The sequence below is a fragment of the Bos taurus genome, chromosome 2 (genome assembly GCF_002263795.3).
Source record: "Bos taurus isolate L1 Dominette 01449 registration number 42190680 breed Hereford chromosome 2, ARS-UCD2.0, whole genome shotgun sequence".
NCBI classification, from domain to species: domain Eukaryota; kingdom Metazoa; phylum Chordata; class Mammalia; order Artiodactyla; family Bovidae; genus Bos; species Bos taurus.
The window spans coordinates 69,780,819-69,804,637 of NC_037329.1; the positions used below are offsets into that span (position 1 = coordinate 69,780,819).

Below are 23,819 nucleotides of genomic sequence, written 5' to 3' on the forward strand. Positions count from 1 at the left end.
GGTGAAGGAGATGAAAGGGTTGTGGTCAGAAGTGGGAAGGAAAACAGAAGAGTGATCTGGAAGCCAAAATAGGAGGGAATTTCAGGCATGGTAACTGGTAGGATGAAGTGCAATTGAAAGGAATAATTGACTTCGTAAGAACAGGAAGTAATACCTTATTGTTCTATGTTGACAAATAGTTTTTTTCTAACCTATTTTACCTTAACATTTAGAGTGTATCATTGTATACTAATAACTCACAAAATATATTTGAGAAAAGCCTGATCATATGGTGTTTCCCTGGTGGCTCAGACAGTAAGGAGTCTGCCTGCAATGCAGGAGACTCGGGTTTGATCCCTGGGTTGGGAAGATCCCCTGCAGAAGAAAATGGCTACCCACTCCAGTATTCTTGCCTGGAGAATTCTATGGCCAGACGAGCCTGGCAGGCTACAGTCCATGGGGTCTCAAAGAGTTGGACGTGACTGAGTGACTAACACTGATGATGTACTGTCATTTGTTGAGTGAGGGTAGCTGCGGCAACTAGAGAACTTTGAAAGAATGGTGGAGATTTGGGATGTAACTATGAAGAATGAGCTTAGGACCTGAATGAAGCAAAGAAAGACTTTTCAGATAGTTCTGAGGCCATCAAGGACCCAGGTAAGGCTAGAGATCAGATGTTTGCAGCAGAGCCAATTGACATGATTATATCATGTCCAAATGGGCTAGTAGCCCAGGGGTTAGGCCATTTGTGATGGAGTATATTGAGTCTAGTGGAGAGTTTGTTGGTAGACATGGCACAAAGTTTTGTGGAAGATTAATGGAGGTTCCTAATGCAACATTAAGAGATTTGTTGTGGGATCCAGATGAACTGAGGAAGGAAGTTGGATCAGCAGTGCTAACTTGGCAGCATGGGACAACAGTGATGGTGAAAGGACAGCAAGTCTGAGGAGGCCAAAGACCCTGTTTGATGGGAAGGGTGATTGGCTTGGGGTTTTGCAGTCAGAGGAATTTAGTGGCTCATTTCAAGATCTCGAGGTCCAAGATGTGATCTGAACAACTGTATTTCCATAGTTCACAGAAGTGGGTGGAGGTCCAGGGCCTGGGTGACCAGCTGTTGGTAGCAGTATGGATGCTACTGAAACGATTGATCCCAGAGGCTGGGTGGAAAGGAAGGTCTTGTCTGTAGTCCTAATGCCCATTTGAGTGAAACAGCTTATCCAAATGCTTGATTGTATTGGAATTCTAATTAGAGTCCCTTCCTCTCTTTATGTGCTTATTTTTAGTTGTTTCAACATTCTAGGTGACCCAAAAGCTCATGCTGTTTAGGAGTAAATCCTACTGATCCTGTTCAATCAGAGATCATCTCTTTAATTCTGTATAATTTTTTTTCTCTCTTTGTTGTTACTATTCCTTTGTTCACCTTCTCTGGTCTTCTGAAATTCTTCTGTTTGGGAGATCTTTGATATGTTCCTGTTTTCTATATACCCCTTAGCTTTTCTCTGTTGTGGTTACATTCTGGAAGAATTACTTAACTGGAACTTCCAGCTCAGTGAATTGCTCTTCAGCTGTGCCCATTCAGTGTTCAACCTGTCCATTGAATTTTTAATTTCAGTGATAACAATTGAAATTTCCAAGATCTCTGTTTTTGGGCGGTGTATGTATGTGGTCATTCTTGCATTTGCTGAGGATATTAATTAATCTAAAGTTCTAAACTCTTCCAAAGAGCAGGGAAGGGCAGGATGAGCCTGTGCTCAGTCTGTCTGTGGGTGTGAGCGCTCCCCGGTCTACCTTAGGCCCCCTCCCAGGCCTCTCTGAACTTAGTGCTCACACAGCTTGCATCTGGGAACAAATACTGTGTCTGTCTGGTCCAAGATGGCCAGTAGAAGTGTGAAGGGGTTGGCCACATGGCCACTTCTGTAGGAAGACTCCTAGCCCACAAGGTCTGTTGCCCTTGGTATTTTGGGCTCCATGCATTAGCCATCTCTGGTTTCATTTTTAGCACATCCTTTCCTTGAGTGAACTGTGATTTTTCTCTGTCTGTCTGCACTCAGTTGTTTTCTTGCTTTCATGGATTCCTTGTAGTGGCTAGTCCATGGAGAATACTTCTCCTTACCTGGCAGTATAGTGGATTCCTTTTCCTTTTGAAAATCTTTTGTTGTTTCTGTGGGTTTGGGGTAGGTGGGAGAAGCTACAACTTGACCAGTCTGCCGCCCTGATTCAATCTTCATCACCATTTTTTTATACCATAAAAATCTTACCATCTGCCTGATCATTTGTCTTTACATTTCAAAAACTCAGTTTAGTTGGGAACTGAGATAAATGGATTAAGTCAGTGGTTTCTTACTTGGTCTCAATAAAAACTGGAGTATGGAAGTTTTGTTTTCTCCCCCTTGAAATACATTTATTGAGTTCACTAAGATCATCATGGCAGGAAGGGTAAGTATCCTGATATCACTTTCTTTATGCCTCCCTTCTTTTTATCACTGATGAAATCTGTGAAACCTGTCATCTTTCTTTGTGATTTACAAGACAGACTTTTCCAGGGTATGTCAACTGTTCTGAAGACAATGTTGTTAAGGATCAGCTTTGGCAGATCAGATAGATAATGATGTGCCAGTGAAAGACTGGGCTATTGATGAGCCTCGTGTTGAAACTGATTGCCATATATGGGCAATTTTTCCCTTTCACTGTTGCCCTGGTTGTGCTATTTATGAGGATGTTCATGAACAAGGGACAGTTTTGATTTTAAATCAAAATTCTATGCCAGCACAAGAGTGTTCTATTCTGCTTTGCCATGGTAGGATTTTTAACTGCCAGTTGTTCTGTGGCTTCCCCCAAAGGTGGACTTTAAAAGTAATGAGTGCATAGAAAACATTTCCATTTAAAATAGTCCTTTTATTACTGTTCTGAAATTAATAAATTCATTTAGTACTACTGTGTTTCCATGAGTTTGTTCCATTTGCAGGATTTTGTCTCTCTTTGAAACATGTTTTGAGTAACTTATACAGAATGTGATCATGGACCAATTCATTGTGATGAGCAACTGAGCAGAATCTAAGTGTTGAATCTGTTTGTTTTAGAAGAAAAGTTTCTAAAATGTATTCCCTGGAAATTTCTGCCATTGAATGAAACTCATTTCTATTCCCTGTGTAGTCATCACATGTCACTCCTAGATCTTCCGGAAATGTCTGCTCAACCAAGTTATGACAGTGGCAGTTCTGTTTTTAAACAGTTCCTTCTGCTTTGACAAAACCTTGAGATTTTGCAGCAGGACATTACAGGAAGACAGACTGCTGCCCCATCATCTTAGGATCAACTGGAAGCAGCTGCTGTGCTCAGTCTCCACACACTGGGCTTGGGAAGGCTGCAGACTGATAAATTGAGCATGAAGGTTAAAGATATTTGTAAAGACAAATCTTTGTGGAATTTTCTATGCCTCACATCTGTCCAGAAGGGAAAAGCAGGTCAGGATATGTTAAAGTGAGTCTTTCCAGAATATATGTAAAATTCATAATAAAGTTGAGTCAAATTCAACTTTCTGCCCCCCCCCCCCCCCCCCCCCCCCCCCGAAAAAATAAATTAGTGATCCTTAAGTGTTTGTTAGGATGAGTTCTGTTCCTGTGGCCCTGGCTAACCACAGAGAGGCTGGAATGTGTGATCCTTCCCTTGACAGACAGGAGGACCAAATACTGGTGATCACTGGCAATGCCTACAACAGCTGTTTTAAAGTGTTTTGTAGCAATTTCTTCCCACTAGAATATTTTTCTCCATAAACGATTCATAGTGAACACAAATACAAGACAATGAAAAATTTTGGAGTGTTAAAATTTTGCGGGAGGAGAAGGGAATGTCAGAGGATGAGATGTTTGGATGGCATCACTGACTTGATGGACATGAGTCTGAGTAAGCTCTGGGAGTTGATGATGTACAGGGAAGCCTGGTGTGCTGAAGTCCATGGGGTTGCAAAGAGTCGGACAGGACTGAGTGACTGAACTGACTGAAAATTACAGTCTTTAAAAAATACATAAAATATAAACTTTGTATCCATGTCCCGGAACAGAGGGGAAGAAGGAGGAATTCTACTTTTGTCTTTTCCTATCATCTGAAAGTGAGAGGGTGTGGGAAATTATTCGTTTCCTTAGTGCTTCCTACAAATGTTGCTGCCACCCCTGGCAGACACTCATCAGCTTCCATGATTTTCTGAATGGCAGAGCAGGATTTCAAAGTTGAGTCTAACTTTGCTCCAACAGCCAAGGATTCTCACCACCACATGGTACTGTCCCTACAAGTCCCTGCAAGCTGTTTTGCCTGTGCATTTCCAGCAGAATCCCAAGACCATTGCTAAGTGTCTTGGCACCAAGGCACCTCTGACATGAATACACCTTGAGTTCGCAGATGTGTGTTTAACATGTTTACTTCCCTCTGGGATCCGGGTTCTCTAGTCAACAAAAGTGTTCTTAGAGAGTCTGATGACTTCAGCCATGGGGGAATGCCTGAACTTGGACCTGAAGCCTCTCTAGATAGCAGACTTTCTACTCTAGCCTTTATGGGCACAGTCCCATATGGAAATCTGACAGCATAGAAAGGATGTGTTAACAGGTTTTGACTTCTGACCTTTAAGTTCAGTCTGAGAGAAGTCTGTGTGAGTTATTGTGCTTGCTGGTCTAGTTTTTGATGTGCTTGCAATATAAATACTGGCCTGGTGGGATCCATCCATGCACACGGTTTGTATAGATGGTAAGTTCTGTTAGAGTAAGAACAGGATGTTTATAAGGTAGCCAGGAAAGGCATCTGGAAGGCAAGGGCACAGGTACTGATGAGTCAGATAAGCTTGAGGAGGGGAGGACAGTTCTCTTGGGCATGAGATGAACAGGAAAACCGCATGGACAAACAGGTGGATGTACTCTGAAGACTCCAAAGGTGGGTCTGGACGTAGTGAAGATTGCAGGTAGAGGAAGTGGTGAGAGGTAGGACCTAAAACAGGGCTTCACTTCACTCTGGGGTTTTAAAAATATATTTATTTGTTTTTACCTATTTTTGGCCGCATTGATCTTTGTTGCTGTGCAGGCTTCTCTAGTTGTGGCAGACAGGGGCTACTCTCTAGTGTGCGTGGGCTTTCACTGCTGTGGCTTCTCCTGTTGTGGAGCACAGACTAGGATAGGCGGGCTTCAGTAGTTGTGGCTCCTGAGCTCTAGCATATAGGCTCAGTAGTTGTGGCCACTGGGCTTATTTGTTCCCAGGCATGTAGTATCTTCATGGACTGGGGTCGAACCTGTGTCCCCTGCATTGGCAGACAGATTCTTAGCCCCTGGACCACCAAAGAAGTCCCTCACTTTGATATTTAAATGGCTCCCAAAAAGCTTATAGGCAGGGTGTGCTCTGCTTAGGGGGGACCCCCACCTGCCTGTGGGGCTACTTGTGGGAGTCCTGCAAGTTGGGGCTGCCCCGTCTAGCACAACTCACAGAATTCCCATTAGCATCAGACTTTTACTGAAAAGGAACATCCCGTGGCTAATGAAGGTGTGATCTTGAGGTTGAGCAGAATCAGGAAAGAGCCTTGGAAATTAGTCAAACTCAAGCTTGAACACCTGAGGAGTTATTTACCAACTGGAACCCCAGGCAAGGGGCTTCGCAGGTGGCTCAGCAGTAAAGAATCCACCTGCCAGTGCAGGAGATGCAGGTTTGAGCCCTGGGTGGGGGAGAAACCCTGAAGGAAATGGCAACCCACTCCAGTGTTCTTACCTGGAGAATCCCATGGACAGAGGAGCCTGGTGGGCTATAGTCTATGGGGTCACAAAAGAGTTGGATGTGACTTAGTGACTAAACAGCAACAACCCTGGACAAGTCCCCCAAGCTCTTGAAATTTCAGTTTTTCCATCTCTGAAATGAAGATACACTACCACCTTCCTTAGAGGTCTGTTAACATTAAACACAGTAATATGTAAACAGGTGCCCAGTGAAATATTAGTTCTCTTTTCCCTCCTGTTTGTTCACTTCAGAGTACAGGTTCTGCACCAGCATGTGGACATCCCCTCTATATCAGGAAAACTCCCTTCATGTTTCCATTGAAATGGAAGGAAGCAGGATGCAGGAATCCATGACACCGATAACTACCGTCCACAGCTTCCCTCACCAGGTTAGTCAACAGTGAGCTGGTCCCTATGGAAGCAGGAGAGAATGCTTGCTGGTCATTGTCATTCTGAGAAATTGTTTGGCAGGAGGCTTGGCCAGGTTGGGCTGTGGTGTCATCCAGGGAGGGAACCTCAGGTGAGGTGCCACAGGACGGCATGAGGACACCAGAGGGAAGGAAGGATGTGGGAAGCAGGAGATGGGTTTTGTCAGCATCTTATTCTTGCCTGGGGATGACGGCTCTGTCCTCATACTTTATAGTGTCACAACCATGAGAGCGCACTTTCCGGAAGAAGGAGTACGTTTTAATTAGCCGCATGACACCTGATCTCTAACCTATCAGTCCATTTCTCCCGGCCTCATCTTTTCAGATTATTTTTGCCTGTGTCCGCCACTTGCCTGTGCCTTTCATGTGTATCCAGGAAATCACCAAACAGCCTGGGAATCCTATTACCAGACCTCAGGACATTCATTGTCGAGTTCTCCCCAACGGTTACACAAGTGCTGAAGAAGTGGCTCTCTTTCAATAGTGTCTTGTCAAAATGCCAGGTACAGTTTGTTTTTGACATTTGCTGCTACTGTTAAATAATAGTCTTGCTTCTGTCATAGCTAATGTTGACTTGAAGGCATTTGGAGGGCATTTCTCAACTCCAGCCTTAACAGTGAGACCTGGGTCTTGACAGATATTTTTTCTTGCTTGCCCAAGGCAACTGAATGTAAGGTTTGCAACCTTTGCTTTTCTAACCTCAAGAAAATTTCAAATGGGCATACATCATTTAAAACTTCAGATCTTATTGTGCACATGTGCTTGTACTCATAGCCATGAACACCTACACACATGTACAAGTTGAAGTTCTTGAAGGTTTGCCATCCTGAGAATGACATTTACATCAATTAAATAGTATCCTGTTTTAAGATCCCTTAAATCCTGGCTGTTCTACCTTAGTAAACCTTTATTTGTTAGAATGTCATACTTCATTACAGAGCTCTTTAAAATCGCTAAACGGTTTTATTGTTTCTGTATTTGCAATGGAGCAAACCTTGAGCACTGCCCAGCAAGCGCTGTGTGCCATCTGTCAGAGGATCAGGGCTCTCCACACACAGAACTTTCTTCTGTTTGAAATTTATGTGACTTTCCCCCACTTTTGTGTGGAGGCATCTTTTGAATTTTTCCTTCAGTGTCTTATAGACCAATGTGTAGAGATCTCCTAATGGGTTCATCATTCCTGATATGCTCACCATTTATGAGGGAAAAGGGGAAAGTAAGAAAAAAATTGGGCAGCACAAGCGAGAACTGTGGAAGAATTCTGTGGAATTGTGCAAGAGCTGGCATCGTTTGTATGTGAAGGGGCCAAGAACCGCACAGTTGGTTTCAAAATAAATACCAAAGGAGTGGTTAATAGACAAATCTGTTTTGCAGTTTCAGAAAAATAGAAGCACAGCAGTCATTAGGGCATCTTGGGTTTGGAGTTTTGCATGGGGAGCCATAGATTGTAAATCTAATGGGTAAGTGTCCACCATGTCCAGCCACACATTTTCTTCCACTACACCTGTGTCACAAAACTGATCTTCAAGTTTTGAAAAACTATTTTTAGAGATTTCCAAAATTATAAAATCTGAGCATATGAATTATTGTACTGTCATCTTTCACTCACTCTCTCTCTCTGCTTTTATCCTAAGTTTATTTGGGAGGCTAGTTTTAGATGGCAGCCATTTTTCTTCTTCTGAGATCAATATGAATTCATTTAAAATCAAGATGTGATTATCCCATGATGACTCGTATAATATTACATAGCAACTTAACTGCATTATAAGATTCAAGGAAAAGAATGACGGAGCTAGAAGAGACCCTAAAATTCATCACGGGCAGCCCAATCGTCATTTTACAAAACTCACAGTGGTTAAGTGCTTGTCCCCGGTCACAGAGCCAATTAGTAGCAGAATGAGACATTTCAGTAGCTTTAACGGGGCATTAACATTTCAATTCATGAAAAATGTAGATTTAATTTTATAACTCTGCAAGATTTATGTCAATGTTGACAACTGGTAGAAAAGGGACATTCATGAATTATGAATGTATCTGTTATAATGGGAAATTATTTGTTACCTTAAGTAATAGCTGGTACATAATAACACTGAGTATCTATTATATGATTTACATATACCACCTCATTTAATTACCCCATTAAAGCTATGATATAAATACTATTATCTATAATATAATATGAAGAAACAAAGGCTTATCCAGATTACACATAACTAGCCAACATCATGCAAGTAGATGCTAAACTGAGGGTAATTCCAAGCCCTTGTCCTTCCCAGGCTGAAAGATGCAGATCTTTACTGTCTGTACTGTCAAAACAGAAATATGTTAATAGAACCTATTTCTTTTTTTTTTAATTAATTTTTACTGAAGTATAGTTGCTTTATAATACTGTGTTAGTTTCTACTCTACAGCAAAGTGAATCAGCTATATGTATACATACATCCCTTCTTTTTTTTGGATTTCCTTCCCCTAAATTGATTTATTTCTATGAAATGTTAAATGTGGTACTAAAACATATATGGGAAAGTCATGCCCTTACCCTCCCTAAACAATTTTAAATTTTAGTTGGAGCAATGAACAACTTCAGTGGTGCCACTCTTGGCTAAGAAATAGATTCTGAGCATGACATTTATTATTTTGTGATGAAATAAATTGGGTATCTTGAAAGAAAAGCAATGGGAGAAGATTATTTGCATCATGACTTATTATTAGAGATATTTTTAAATCTAAGACTTGGGTTATTCCCTTAATGAAGAAATAGGATGAAAAGCATTTCTTATCAAATACATTTTCATTTATCACTTAAATTTGACCTCCTATGTCATCCAGTGTCTTTAATTTTAAAATTAAAGTTGGTATAATGAAAAATTTAAAATATTGTTGGCATGTCCACAGAAGAATAACAAGGAAATGAACATTTTCTAAATTTCCATTAGACTTTCATGTGAAAAAATCACAAGCATTATTTAAGAAGTTGGAAGTGATTTCTGTAGATTATCACTTATATTTTGACATTAATGACTTTAATGAAGACAGGACAGATTTAGGCTAATTATGAGACCAAACTTCTAATTAGTGAATATAAATGAAGAGGTTAATGACTTCCTCTCACTCTGCCCACCTTTACCTCTGCAAAGAATTGTCTCACATACCACAGTGAACTCCATGCCTTCCTGAGCAAGCCCTACCTAATAAGGCCAATCAGGAGTCTAGAGCAGGTGCATGGGTGGTTCAGTGGTAGAATTCTCGCCTGCCAATCAGGAGTCTAGAGCAATGAGATCAGGTCAGGAATGGGGTTGACTCAGTGGAATCCAGGGCTGATGGTTTACAGCATTTGGGACTTTCAGGGATAGGCATGACAGAATGTTGTTGTTGTTTAGTGTTTAAGTCATGCCCAACTCTTTTGCGACCCCAAGAACTGTAGCCTGCCAGATTCCTCTGTCCATGGGATTTTCCAGGCAAGAATACTGGAATGAGTTGCCATTTCCTTTTCCAGGGGATCTTCCCATCTCAGGGATTGAACCGCATCTCCTGCATTGGCAGGTAGATTCTTTTATCACTGAGCCACTAGGGAAGCCTGCCTGACAGAATACCTGGTTTAAAATGACTTAAGCAAAAAAGAAAGTTATTGGCTCATGAAACTAACAAGGAAGACTGGCTTCACATGCAGCCAGGAATCAGGTAGCAAAAACTATCAGAGCACAGCTTCTTTCCATTTTCTCTGTGTCTACTGTATTGACACGAGGCTAGGGTTTTACAAGGCTAGATGGTGTTGGCAGCTCCAGCCTCAAGTCCTTCCCACGCATGTCCTGTCTCTCAGGAGATTCTACTAAAGTCTCAGAAAATTTTTGGCTCTGGTCAGGTCAGGTATCCCTTGCCACACCAATCTCAAGGCTGGTTCTGCACAGACAAAATGTGATATCGATACTCACAGGGATTTTTGGACTTTGCCAAGAAATAGACATTGATAAGAGGGCAGAAAAGAAATTCAGGCAAGTCTTTATTGGGGCCTCTGCTGCAGCAGTGGAGAGTGAGAACAAGTAATAGCTTCCCTTGCTTGCTGCTTAAGTGGGTTGGGGGAGGGGTGTGAGTTGGTTCCTTATATGGGGTGAGGGTAGAGGTATGGCCAGAGTTCAGGCAGGAGGGGTGGCTTACCATCTGCCCATCCCTTTGGTGGTGTTGTATGCAAGGGGCATGCCCATTACCCTGCTTTTACTCCTGACCTCAGTTTTTTGTTCCCAGCTCTACAGAGGTGGCAATTGGACGTTTTTGATCTTTTTGTATCTTGTTGTCCAGAATTTGCCCCAACTGTGCATGCGTGCACACTGTTACTTTTAGTCCCTTACAGCTTTTTTTGGTGGGGGCTTGAGGAGACAGGTGCAAGCATTGCATGAATGTGGCAAAGGATCCTGTCCCAGCCTGTTTCAATATGATTACAAAAATAAGGATAACTGAATAGACAAGTGCCATCAGAGCCCAAAAGTCGTTATGAACTGGAAGTTGCAAAAGCAAGATAAAGTTGCTAATTGAAGAGAGAAACAGTAGGTGATAAAGAAAAAAAAAAAGAAAACCATCTCATGTCTTTCTACTTCCCATGAAACCTGTACTCTTCTTCCAATAAACTCCTTAAAAAAGGATTTAAATTGATTAGTTTTCTCTTCTTTGTAACTGACCAACCATGACTAAAATAATGTGCTGGTGTTCCCTCTACTGATTAATGTGCTCAGTCATTCAGTCATGTCTGACTCTCAGTTACCCCATGGACTGTAATCCTCTGAACTCTTCTATCCGCAGGATTTTTCAGGCAAGAATAGTGGAGTGGGTTGCCATTTCCCTCTCCATACTGATTAATATCCTGGATTACATGTAAGTTATACATGCCCTTCAGATAACATGTGTCCCTCAATGGGAAGAGAAGCCTGCCCACCAAACAGATCATCCAAAGATTATTTGAGCAATTATGAGTGGCTTGAACTAAATGATATTGGAAACGGCCATAAGATCTGTTCCTGAGGGTTATCTAGTTCTCTGAAAATACCTACATTCAGTTTCATGAACAATTCACCTTTTTTCAACTCTTTTCCCACTTTTGCCAGATACCTTTTCATTAATGACTTAAATTTTAACCACATGTGAAAGTTCCAAGCTCAGCTATCTCACTCAGTGTCATGGAAGAGGCTCCTGATAATCTATGTGGTTAAGCACTAGCTGGCAGTACTTTCTTTTAAATAAGATCTTTTGCAAATAAAAGTGTTTAGGTCAGTGAAGCTAGAGACATCATTGAAGCAATTCCCTCAAATCTGAGCTATCCCACAATTAAATCATTTCAGTCTCTTGTTTGAAATGAAAAGTAGGAAAATTGGGAAAGGAGAGTCTAGAAGCTCTCTAAGAGACCCATCCCAGCTGCTCTCACTTCAGGAAATGGCAACTCACTATTCTTGCCTGGAAAATCCCATGGACAGAGGAGCCTGGCAGGCTACAGTCCACGGGGTAGCAAAGAGTCAGACACGACTGAGCGACTGAACACACTCAAATGCTAGATTAGAAGGCTTGTGAAGCCAATTTGCTCTTTAAGATGATGGAAACATGTTTTGTTCAGTTTCTGCTGCGAAACCCAGAAGAAATAGTTTGTGGGACCAGCTTTGAACAAATCTTTTCACGATGCTGTGATCTGAGAAAGTCCTTAGTTTCTGTTCTCATCCTTTGTAAAGATTCTGTACAGTGAGAGGACAGTTTTCCAGGGTTTGTAGTTGATCCTATCGTGCTGCTTTATTGTGAATGAATCCAACTGGAACACCACCAGCTCCAGCCACAGTAGCAGGTTCCCTAACCTGAGCTTCTGAAAGCCTCTGTGTATAGAGTTGTACAGAGTATCACCTCTTATGGCCCTGCCCTCGCCAGCTTAACAACTTTGATTTTTGGTAAGCCAAATAATTCCAGTAGGAGATGACGTTGTTACAATTTCAGAATGAAATTCTCTTATTTTGCTAAAACCATTGTGTTCTTTCTTAGTAAAACTGCTATAGCAGATCAGTTTCTTCCAAATGTCATAAACTCCTTTCTCTTTTCATAATTTTTGGAATAAGTATGGAATGGAGAAAAAAGTTTACCATCTGAAGCCAAGCTATGTTGGGAGATGTTAGATCATTTTTGGCAATAGAGAAAGGCTCTCAGGGCTGGACTTGGTTATAAGAAATACAAGAAACTCACCCCTTTATGTGCTGTTTTTAATGATCATGCTCTCCCCTGAGAATTGATTGGTATTCTTTCCCATTTAGCTATCTTAAGTTCCTACTTATCTTGAGAAAGTGCCTGTTTTTAAGCCTGACACCCACAATCCATGAACAAAGAATGAAGTCATATATGTGGGAACCGAAGAGTAGAGGAGACACCTAGTGAAAGTACATTGGTACCTAGAAGAATTTCTCTCTTAAAGAATTATTACTTTTTGTAGTTTTGTACATCCTGATCGTAGTAAAGGGCTTCCATGGTGGCTCAGATGGTAAAGAATCTGCCTGCAATACAGAAGACCTGGGTTCGATCCCTGGGTTAGGATGGTAGCTGGGATGGGTCTCTTGGAGAGGTCCTAGAGAAGGGGATGGCAACCCACTCCAGTATTCTTACCTGGAGAATCCCATGGACAGAAGAGACTGGCAGGCTTTAGTCAACAGGGTCACAAAGAGTCAGACACGACTGAGTGACTAACATATACACACAATCATATTAAAAGTGATTTTATTCCATAGCTGAACTGTTCAGGAACCAGAAGGTATTTAGGTAGCCCATAAGTTAAAACATCTTTCCATCTACTATGGTGTTACCCTATAGACATGTGAGGTGAGGTAGGCAGCAGTTGCTAAAAATGATTAGCCCATATCATCCAGCAAATTACCAAGTCAAAAAATCTGGTTCTCCTATATTTCCATGGTGCTCAAGACAAGGCCTTTTCATGACTTGGAGGGAGTTTATATGGTGATGTTGGAAAAGGCTACCCATTTCAGTATTCTGGCCTGGAGAAGTTCATGGACTACAGTCCATGGGGTCGCAAAGAGTTGGACACAACCGAGCGACTTTCACTTTCTTTTCTATTACAAAACACTGCTTCTATCCATAGCGTGCTGTTACAGTGAGAAAGTTCTGGATGAAGGTCCAAATGTTAGAGGTCTAGTTTAACTCTGTTGGGAGCTTGCTAGCTGACGCAACAATGTTAGGTCTATTACTTCACCTGTAAAATTAACTCTGAAAGAGCTGGTCTCTAAAAGGGACCCCAGAGCATAGTAGCTAAGGTTGGGGTCTTGGCTCCGCCACTCACTAGCAGTTTGAACTTGAACAAGTTATTTTACCTCCACTCGTCTTGTTTTTAATTTGCAAAATGGGAATATTATGAGTTCATACAAGGATTAAGTGACCTAAGACATACAAAGTACCTTGAAGAGAGTTTGGCCATTAGTGAGTGCTCAGCAAGTCACAAAAAGGCCTTGTCTTGAGCACCATGGAAATATAGAAGGAGAACCAGATTTTTTGACTTGGTTTGGTAAGCAAAATCAACATATGAAAAAAAGAAACCCATATAAAATTACCTGATTAAATGAGAGGTTGATTCTTTCTCCTTTCAAGAATACTAATAGAAATTAAACAATAGAGACCTTGATCAATTTAGATCATCCCTTTTCTTTACAGCAAGAGTGTATTGGTTGGAGATGATCTGACAGATGTCTCCAACAAAGCCATGATTTCTTCACAGCCCACTCCCCTGTCCCTGCCTGAGCCTGTGCTCCCCACCCCACCCCCAGGAACTGGCTTCTTCTCAGCCATTTCACGTCTCAGGAAATAGTTAAGACATCCTCTCAGATCTGTTGGACCAAAAGTGAATACGAATACAAAGGACCTAAGCCACATAATTGGAGAAGGCGATGGCACCCCACTCCAGTGCTCTTGCCTGGAAAATCCCATGGACGGAGGAGCCTGGTGGGCTACCGTCCATGGGGTCACGAAGAATCGGACACGACTGAGCGACTTCACTTTCACTTTTCACTTTCATGCATTGGAGAAGGAAATGGCAATCCACTCCAGTGTTCCTGCCTGGAGAATCCCAGGGATGGTGGAGCCTGGTAGGCTGCTGTCTATGGGGTTGCACAGAGTCGGACACGACTGAAGCGACTTAGCAAGCGAGCGAGCGAAGCCACATAATCAAAAAGGTAGATGTGAAAAGTTTCATTCAGAGCCAAAAACATAGGTCTCTTTTTTTAAAATGTATTTATTTATTTAAATTATTTTTGGCTGCACTAGGTCTTCGTTGCCATAGGCAGTCTTTCTCTAGTTGCAGCAAGCAGTGGCTACTCTTTATTGTGGTGTGCAGGCTCCTCATTGCAGTGGCTTCTCTTATGGTGGAGCACAGGCTCTAGGCTCATGGGCTCAGTGGTTGGGGCACGTGGGCCCTAGAGTGTGCGGGCTTCAGTAGTTGTGATACATGAGCTCAGCTGTTCCTTGGGATGTGGAACCTTCCCAGACTGGGGATCTAACACATGTCCCCTGCATTGACAAGTGAATTCATAACTGCTGGAGCACTAGGGTTGAAAAGACCCTGATGCTGGGAAAGACTGAGGGCGGGAGGAGAAGGGGACGACAGAGGATGAGATGGTTGGATGCATCACGGACTCAATGGACATGAGTTTGGGTAAACTCTGGGAGTTGCTGATGGACAGGGAGGCCTGGAGTGCTGCAGTTCATGGGGTTGCAAAAAGTTGGACATGACTGAGTGACTGAACTGACTGGACCCCTAGGGAGTCCCCAGAACAGACTTTGTTTACTGAACCAATTGGAAAATCCAGTTACCCTTCTATATTTCTACAGTGGGTAGGACAAGGGCCCTTCCTGACTTGGAGGGACTTTAGGTGCTGATAATAATAATACATGAACCGTGAACTTCTGGATGTTCAAGCTGGTTTTAGAAAAGGCAGAGGAACCAGAGATCAAATTGCCAACATCCGCTGGATGATCGAAAAAGCAAGAGAGTTCCAGAAAAACATCTATTTCTGCTTTATTGACTTTGGAAAAGCCTTTCACTGTGTGGATCACAATAAACTGTGGAAAATTCTGAAAGAGATGGGAATACCAGGCCACCTGACCTGCCTCTTGAGAAACCTATATGCAGGTCAGGAAGCAACAGTTAGAACTGGACATGGAACAATAGATTGGTTCCAAATAGGGAAAGGAGTACGCCAAGGCTGTACATTGTCACCCTGTTTATTTAACTTATAAACGCTGGACTGGAAGAAGCACAAGCTGGAATCAAGATTGCTGGGAGAAATATCAATAACCTCAGATATGCAGATGACACCACCCTTATGGCAGAAAATGAAGAGGAACTAAAGAGCCTCTTGATGAAAGTGAAAAAGGAGAGTGGAAAAAGTTGGCTTAAATCTCAACATTCAGAAAACTAAGATCATGGCATCTGGTCCCATCACTTCATGGGAAATAGATGGGGAAACAGTATCAGACTTTATGTTTTTGGGCTCCAAAATTGCTGCAGATGGTGATTGCAGCCATGAAATTAAAAGACGCTTACTCCTTGGAAGGAAAGTTATGACCAACCTAGATAACATATTCAAAAGCAGAGACATTTCTTTGACAACAAAGGTCCGTCTAGTCAAGGTTATGGTTTTTCCAGTAGTCATGTATGGATGTGAGAGTTGGACTGTGAAGAAAGCTGAGCGCTGAAGTTCAAAAGCGGAGTGCTTTTGAACTGTGGTGTTGGAGAAGATTCTTGAGAGTCCCTTAGACTGCAAGGAGATCCAACCAGTCCATCCTAAAGGAGACCAATCCTGGGTGTTCATTGGAAGGACTGATGCTGAGGCTGAAACTCCAATACTTTGGCCAACTCATCTGAAGAGTTGAGTCATTGGAAAAGACCCTGATGCTGGGAGGGATTGGGGGCAGAAGGAGAAGGGGACTACAGAGGATGAGATGGCTGGATGGCATCACCGACTCGATGGACGTGAGTTTGAGTGAACTCCGGGAGTTGGTGATGGACAGGGAGGCCTGGCATGCTACAATTCATGGGGTCACAAAGAGTTGGACACAACTGAGCAACTGAACTGAATTGAACTGAATGAGTTAGATAACAGGGTTGGGTAGACAATGTAAATAAGTGAATACCTGAATTATTGCAATGAAATAAAAAATCTTCTCATAAATCAAGGAAGAGTGAACAGATGCAAAATATAATACATGACAAGAAGAAAATAATGAAGAAAGGAAGGAAAATTTAAAAAGTTTTTTACACAACTTTATCTAAATTTGAAAATCTGAAAGAAATGGATTTTTCTAGAAGGATATAATTTACTCAAACCAGTTCTAAATAGACCAATTTTCATAGACAAAAATTAGAGAAAATTATCAAATTCAAATATTTAAGTACTAGTAGGGCTAGAAATTTTATGGGCAAATTTAACCAAAACTTTAAAGGTTGGATGATTCCAACACTATTTAAATTGGTCCAGTGTATGCATGTATGCTAAGTCACTTCAGTCATGTCCGACTCTGTGCAACCCTATGGACTGTAGCCTGCCAGGCTCCTCTGTCCATGGGATTATCCAGGCAAGAACAATGGAGTGGGTTGCCATGCCCTCCTCCAAAGAATCTTCCCAACCCAGGATTGAACTCAAATCTCTTAATAAGTCTCCTGCACTGCAGACGGCTTCTTGACCACTAGCTCCACCTGGGAAGCCCAGATTGTTCCAGAGCATATACAATAAAGGGGCTTCGCCAGTGGCTCAATTGATAAAGAACCTGCCTGCCAATGCAGGAAACACAAGCGATGAGGTTTCAATTACTGGATCAGGAAGATAACCTGGAGAAGGAAATGGCACCTGCTCCAGTATTCTTGCCTGGAGAATTCCATGGACAGAGGAGCCTGGTGGGTGGGCTACCATCCCTGGGGTTGCAAAGATTTGGATTTGACTCAGTGTGCAGGCACAGGCATATACAAAAAAGGACAAGTTTCAAATAATTTTCACCTGGAAAAGATAAATTGAATACAAATGCTATACAGAAATGAAATGATAAATGAATCTCACATATGAGTATTGATGCATAAATCCTAGATAAAATATTAGCAATCAGAATGCAATAACATACTAAAAGAATAATACTCCATAACCAAGTACAGCTTATTCTAAGAATGCAAAGATAGTTCATCAAAATAGATCTAAGAAGAAAAAATCATATGATTGTCTCCACAGATACTGAAGATGCAGTTAACAAAATTCCGCATATGCTTGCATTCGCATAAAGAATCACTGGAAGGGCAGGTAAGAAACTGGTGACTCATGGGGGCAGAGAGCAGGTTATCAAACATGGACGATATCAGCCTGGTGAGGTCAGGGTTCTCAATGTCCATTTTTTCTATTACTTTCATCTTTGAGCCATGTGACACTTTTACCTGTTCAAAAATTACAGTTCTCCATAAACAGTATTCTTTTAGCTACCATTGTGTTCTATGCCAGGCGCTTGAACTCTGTTCTTGTCGAAAAAGTAAGCTTCAGGTGACTCACAGACAAGAGCAACACTTTGTCACAGAATTGTAGGTCAGAAGGAAATAAAGGAAAGACCAAATGTGATGTTACCTCCTTTCTGGATAATCTCTCTCTGCTCCATCTTGAGTATGGGATGTAAGGTTGACCTTGGACTTTCTGTAGCACAAACAAACCTACTCATGGGCTTTGGTAAGTTCTATCGCATCCCAAGTCCACCATGGTCTCACTTGACGTGTCTTTTGATGAAGGAGGAAAACGAACTTAAGTGGTGTGCTGAAGTTATTCTGGCAGAGCCTGGGCCTCCAACCTTTGTATTATCTCCAAACTGCTTGCTCAGAAAGGAACTATAACGTGGCTAAATGGGCAGTGTGGCCCAGGACTACCCAAAGGGTCCTGATGTGTATTAAAAACCTGCTCGGTATGCTGTGAATATCCCACTGTGTCTACTGAAGACCTGCTCTGTGCTGTACCAGGGACAGAAAGCCGAAATAATCCTTGCTTCTGGCAGACCAGAGAGCTCTGCTCATACCTACTGTCTGTTTATAGGTGCTCCTACAGATTGGCGTAAGGTGCAGAAGAATCCCACAGGAAGGCCCTGTGATACAGCCAGAGAGGTCAGGCCATGTAAGCCTGCCCACGTGACATGGAGGTGGGGAGGAGCGGTGAAAACAGCTTTAGAGCAACAGTCCTTGGCTCAAGCGTCCCCCCCTGCCCACAAAGCCCTCCACCTCTCCTCAACCACTCTCATCCTTTAAGTCCCCTCCACAAAGACAATTCAAGCAGGGCACTCTCTGTTCTTTCTCCCATGCTGGTGTGGTGGATATGTCTGCCATTGAATCCCTAGTAACCAGCCCAATGCTTGGCATCCAGTAGGTGCTTGGTAAATATTTGAACAAATATTAAATGAACAAATAAATGATTTGTAAGTTCTGCTCTTCAAAGCTGGCCAGGAATTTTTGCATCAGGGTGTTCTGTTTATTTGGATAAATTTCTATGGCAAATGAAAAACATTCATGTACTTATTAGTTTCTGAAAGAGATTGTGCAGGATGGAGTGTTTGAACACATAGCCAGCAATTTACAATCCTGGGCTCAGGAACAGCAATTCCCTGACCCGATTCCACGTAATTCTGTTTCCTTTGCTCTGCTCCCTGCCCCCTCCCAAACTCCTCCTCTCCCCACAAATCATAACAAGGAAATCAAGGAAGTCAGTCATTTAGGCACACAAACATTTTTAAAGGGTTCTACCCTTGGTGGATAGTACACATATGTCCCACTACTTTTTATTATTTACTCTGTGATCTTCAGCCAATCACTTAACTTCTCGAAGTCTTACTTGTTCCCTCTATAAAAGAGAAATGTTATTTCTACTCTGTTTATTGGCCATGTTTATAAAATTCATAATTGAAGACCTCGTCCATAATAGATGCTCAATAAACAGGAGGTGAGACTCTCACTTAGTAACAGAGGTTGTTATTATTATTGGTGATGGTGACGGTGTGTGTATGAGTTCATTCATCAGTCTCAGCACATTACAAATACCAATCAGCAGAACCTCCTCCTTCATCCTAGTATGTCTATGTGTGCAGAAAGCAGTAATGCATACACAAAAATATTGAGAAATTAATTAAACGTACTAAATGAGTGGGGTAGTGAAATGTGAAATCTTGGAACATGAAGAACTTGGAAAAAATAGGACTGAAAGGAAGGACTTTTTGAATTGCAAGGAAAAGCTCTATGTTTTAGACATCCAAGCTTGGGTTCAAGTACTCAGGACTCAGTTGGAAGTAAATTCTTGGTGTCTAACCTAGATCCTTCACCCTTCACCTTTCCTTGGGTTTTTGGCTTGTTTTCCTTCATCCTCTCTTGCTCACTCTTCAGCTGTTTTCTCCAGGTTCTGCTTCCTGTGCCCTTCCTTAAGTAGTGCCTTCCAGGTCTTCCTCCTCATGCCCTGGTGCATGCCACCCTGACCCTTCAATCACCTGAGCCAGGATCCAGTAGTCATGCTTGATTTCTTTTCCTCATTCTCTTTCATCAATCTCTGTATCTTAATAGTTCTCAAACTTTACAGTAAATTGGCATACTCTCAGATTCCAGTAATAGTAGACTTCTGTGATAGCCCCTGACCTTCACTGTCACCCAGGCTCCCCTCTCCCAATTTGTCCTTCCCATTGCAGTCAGGGGGAGCCTTCCAGTGTAGGTCCTTGGTGCCCTCAGAAGATATGGGATCGAACCCAGGTCTCCCAACGTTGCAGGCAGATTCTTTACCAGCTGAGCCACCAGGGAAGCCCAAGAACACTGGAGTGGGTAGCCTATCCCATCTCCAGCAGATCTTCCCAACCCAGGATTGAACTGGGGTCTCCTGCATTCCAGGTGGATTCTTTATAAGCTGAACTATCAGGGAAGCCGGTGATGGTATGGAAACTAGCTACTCAGACTACAGAGCTCAAGCCTTTGGAATTGGGGGTTTTAATAGCTGAGACTCGGTCAGCATCTTCTCTTTGTCTGGAAGTCTCTTTTCCAGATTTTGTCTAGCCAAGTCTCACTTGTACTGCAAGTTGCGCCTCTCAGGGAGCTTCGATGACCCTTATGTGCCGCATGTCCCCATTTCTCTGTGAGCTCTTTAAATGCAAGAATCATTCATGATTCGCTTTGATATTTTTCATGCATAGTATGGTGCTGGCAGGTGAAGGTTAAGCGTGGCTGAAGCTTGGCTCCTTCAGCCTGTGATGTGCTCAGAGGGTGGCATATGGTATGGATGGCAGGCAGAGGTGCACTGTGTGTGTGGCGGGGGAGCTGGCCAGGACTCCTGCCTCCTGCCCAATCCTACTGTTGAAGTTCCTGGGCGTCAATCACTCTTCCCAAAGTTTCTCAAGCCTTCCCCAGGGTGGGCACAACAGCACCTCTGCTGAAGAGCTGGACACATCTCCCAAATTTCACCTTCCTGATTGCCTCCACAGAAAGCTCCTCAAGGTCTGAGGTAGTTTCATTATAGGCAGTCAAGAGTGGCTGACAATGCAACTACCCAACCCTCAGCTCTCTAAAAGAAAGGAAAGGAAAATCTGTTTCGCCCTTTGTAAAGACTGTAAACCTGTTTTTGAGGCTTCATGATAAGTGTATAATCCCAAACTCTATAAGACAAGAAAAGTACCTTGTACTCAGAATGTTAGTTATTTTTTTCCCTCAGAGTCTGGTTCTCCATAGAATACAAGTGTTAGTGATCTAAGCCAGGAGCCACTCACTTGGTATAATCACAAGGACAAAGTGTGGCAGGAATCTGGACCACTAATCAGGTACTTGTCTTTAGTCCAAAATGATTAGAGCACTTTAGGAATTGATCATTCAGATTCCAGGGCTAAATATGTAAAATGACAGATGTTCATTATTTGAACTTTGATATCCTCATCAAATGGGACTGCAAGGAGATCCAACCAGTCAATCCTAAAGGAAATCAGTCCTGAATATTCACTGGAAGCACTGATGCTGAAGCTGAAACTCCAATCCTTTGGCCACCTGATGCGAAGAACTGGCTCATTGGAAAAGACCCTGATGCTGGGAAAGATTGAAGGCAGGAGAAAGGGACGACAGAGGACGAGATGGTTGGATGGCATCGCTGACTCGAGGACATGCGTCAGCAAGCTCCGGGAGTTGGTGATAGACAGGGAAGCCTGGTTGCTGCAGTCCATGGGGTTGCAGAGTTGGATAAAATTGAATGACTGAACTGAACTGAATCTAGATATAGAACTCCAGGTCCAAAGTTTTTACCTTCATATTTTGAAGCCTTGATTTGGTCTAGTGTCCTTGGTCGCTGATAAGTAGTCTGATCCATTTTGATTCAAATCCCCTTAGAATTACCTGTTTACAGTTCCTTGACCCTACAATCTCAAGAATGTTATCTTGGGTGATATTATATTTCAGCATGATACATCAAGGTTTTCATTCTTTTAATTAATTCTGATTAATATTTGTGTTTCTCTTCAGTCATTGGAATTTTCTTTATTGTTTCTTTCATAACCTTCCTTCCCTAATTTTCCCCTTACCCTTTTGTAACTTTTCTTAATTGGCTATTATACCTCCTGAATTTATGCTTCATTCCTCTTTTTCAATCTTTTATTATCCTTCTTTTGTTGTTTTGTTCACTGTTATAGGAAGTTTTCTCAATTATATCTTCCAGTCTTTCTATTAATTAAAAAAATTTTTTTGACAATTTAATTTCCCAAGAATATTTACTATTCTCTTATTTTAATTAAAAAAAAAAATCCTGGTTTTATGATTTCACCTTATGTATATAAAGTGTTTTCAAGTCTCTGGCTGTTTGAATTCTCTTTGTCTCTTATGGTGTATTTTTAATTTTTTTTCTCAAATATCTGTTCATCAGTAGTTGTCTGATAATATTTGAAGATGAATAAATAGGAATGGGGGCTTCCCAGGTGGTGCTAGTAGTAAAGATCCCGCTTGCCAATGCAGGAGACCTAAGAGACTTGACTCTGATCCCTGGGCAGGGAAAATCTCCTGGAGGAGGAAATGGCAATCCACTCTAGTGTTCTTTCCTGGAGAATCCCATAGACAGAGGAGCCTGGTAGGCTACAGTCCATAGGGTCGCAAAGAGTTGGACACTACTAAAGTGACTGAGCATACACAAATAGAAATGATGCTTTATGAGGTATTTGTCTATCTTTTTTTCCCCTCAAATGTTTGTCCGTGTTGAACTGTAAACTCATTTTTTTAAATGTGGAACAGGAGTGCTATCAGTTTCTATGTATGGAAGCAGGTCATGCAAACAAGCTTCCTTCCAGTGTAACCCTAAACAAGAAGGCCTGACTCTGGGGTGTCAACACATTTGTCACCTGTCGTGTTCTTCCCCAAATAAAGCAATTAAATTTCTTTAGACGGAAAACTTGCTTTCTGGGGAGTGGGTGAGTTAAGCCCAGGGTCGTGCCTGGAAGATGTACGCCTTCCTCCATCATCACCCATCCTGTGTATTTTGGGCTGTGGACACCTCCACTTGGGTCTACCTGTTAGTGTATTGACATTTGCCGTAGTTTTGTTTTCCTAAAATCTGTTAAAATTTCTTTTTCAAAGACAACATCCCTTTTATTCTCTTCACTGTTATTTATTTTACTATTTATAGCCACAGAGGTTGAGATGGTTGGATGGCATCATCAACTCAATGGACATGAGTTTGAGCAAGCTCTGGGAGATGGTGAAGTACAGGAAAGCCTGGTGTGCTGCAGTTCATGGGGTCGCAAAGGATCGGACACGGCTGAGCAACTGAACAACAACAATTATTTATTTTATGATTTTTTAAAAATCTGTTATTTTGAAAGGATCATGGGAAGGAAAAAAGTCCTATTCTTGAAAGTTTGCCATCTTGAAGTAGCCTCTGAAACACCAGTGTGGCAGTTTATGGTTCATACTCTGAGAAAGTCACCTTAAGGTTTTTCCTGTGATGTCTCTAAAACTTCTCTAAGCCAGAGACTTCATACATGTGATTCATTGTATTCAGTCATGACCCTCATTTTCACAGATGAGGAAACTACAACTCAGAATTAAATGTCCAAGATACTCAGCTAGGAAATAGCAGAGCTAACTTGCAATAGCAAGGCTGTCAAACCCCAGGGCTGAGTTCTTCCATCTCACAGTCCTATCTGGACAAGTGTTGCTTCTGTTTTATATATGAGAAAATTAAGGCACTGTACCAGAGTGATTAACTAGGTGATTTGTTTCCTGGATCCTAGTCTAGTAGTCTCTCCATAGCTCTCTCCTTCTCATTCTTGGTTGACAAAATCCTTCTAGGCATCAGGGGGTGTCCCTAGGCAGTGTCTCTATGGCAGGGCACAGCTCTCAGGTATGTCCTTGATGAGGGGTGCAGAGCAAATCTTGTGTTTATGCCCTGCTGACATGCCACCCACTTGTTGGAAGGTGAGAGGTAGGGAGCACCAAATTCATGTGTTCTTAGGAGATTGCTGGCTTTCTAGTGTCTCGGACTTTCCTGTGTGGCTAGGATCCTTAGTCCTCTTCTACCTGGAGCTATCCATTAAGCCTCTGACTCTAGCTTTTATCACATTGGCTGCTAAATTAGATCTTCCCCCTTCCTACTGAGGTCCACTCAGGACAAAGTCTCTTGGC

The 23,819-nt window shown here is 42.2% G+C and overlaps 1 long non-coding RNA gene across 1 annotated transcript; it reads left to right on the plus strand.

Moving 5' to 3' along the window:
• Window positions 1-6,140: 6,140 nt before the first annotated feature.
• On the plus strand, window positions 6,141-19,154 carry LOC107131416 (uncharacterized). Its single transcript, XR_001494156.3, has 3 exons — window positions 6,141-6,657; window positions 17,398-17,466; window positions 18,238-19,154. It is a non-coding gene; the product is annotated as an uncharacterized lncRNA (long non-coding RNA).
• Window positions 19,155-23,819: the final 4,665 nt, after the last annotated feature.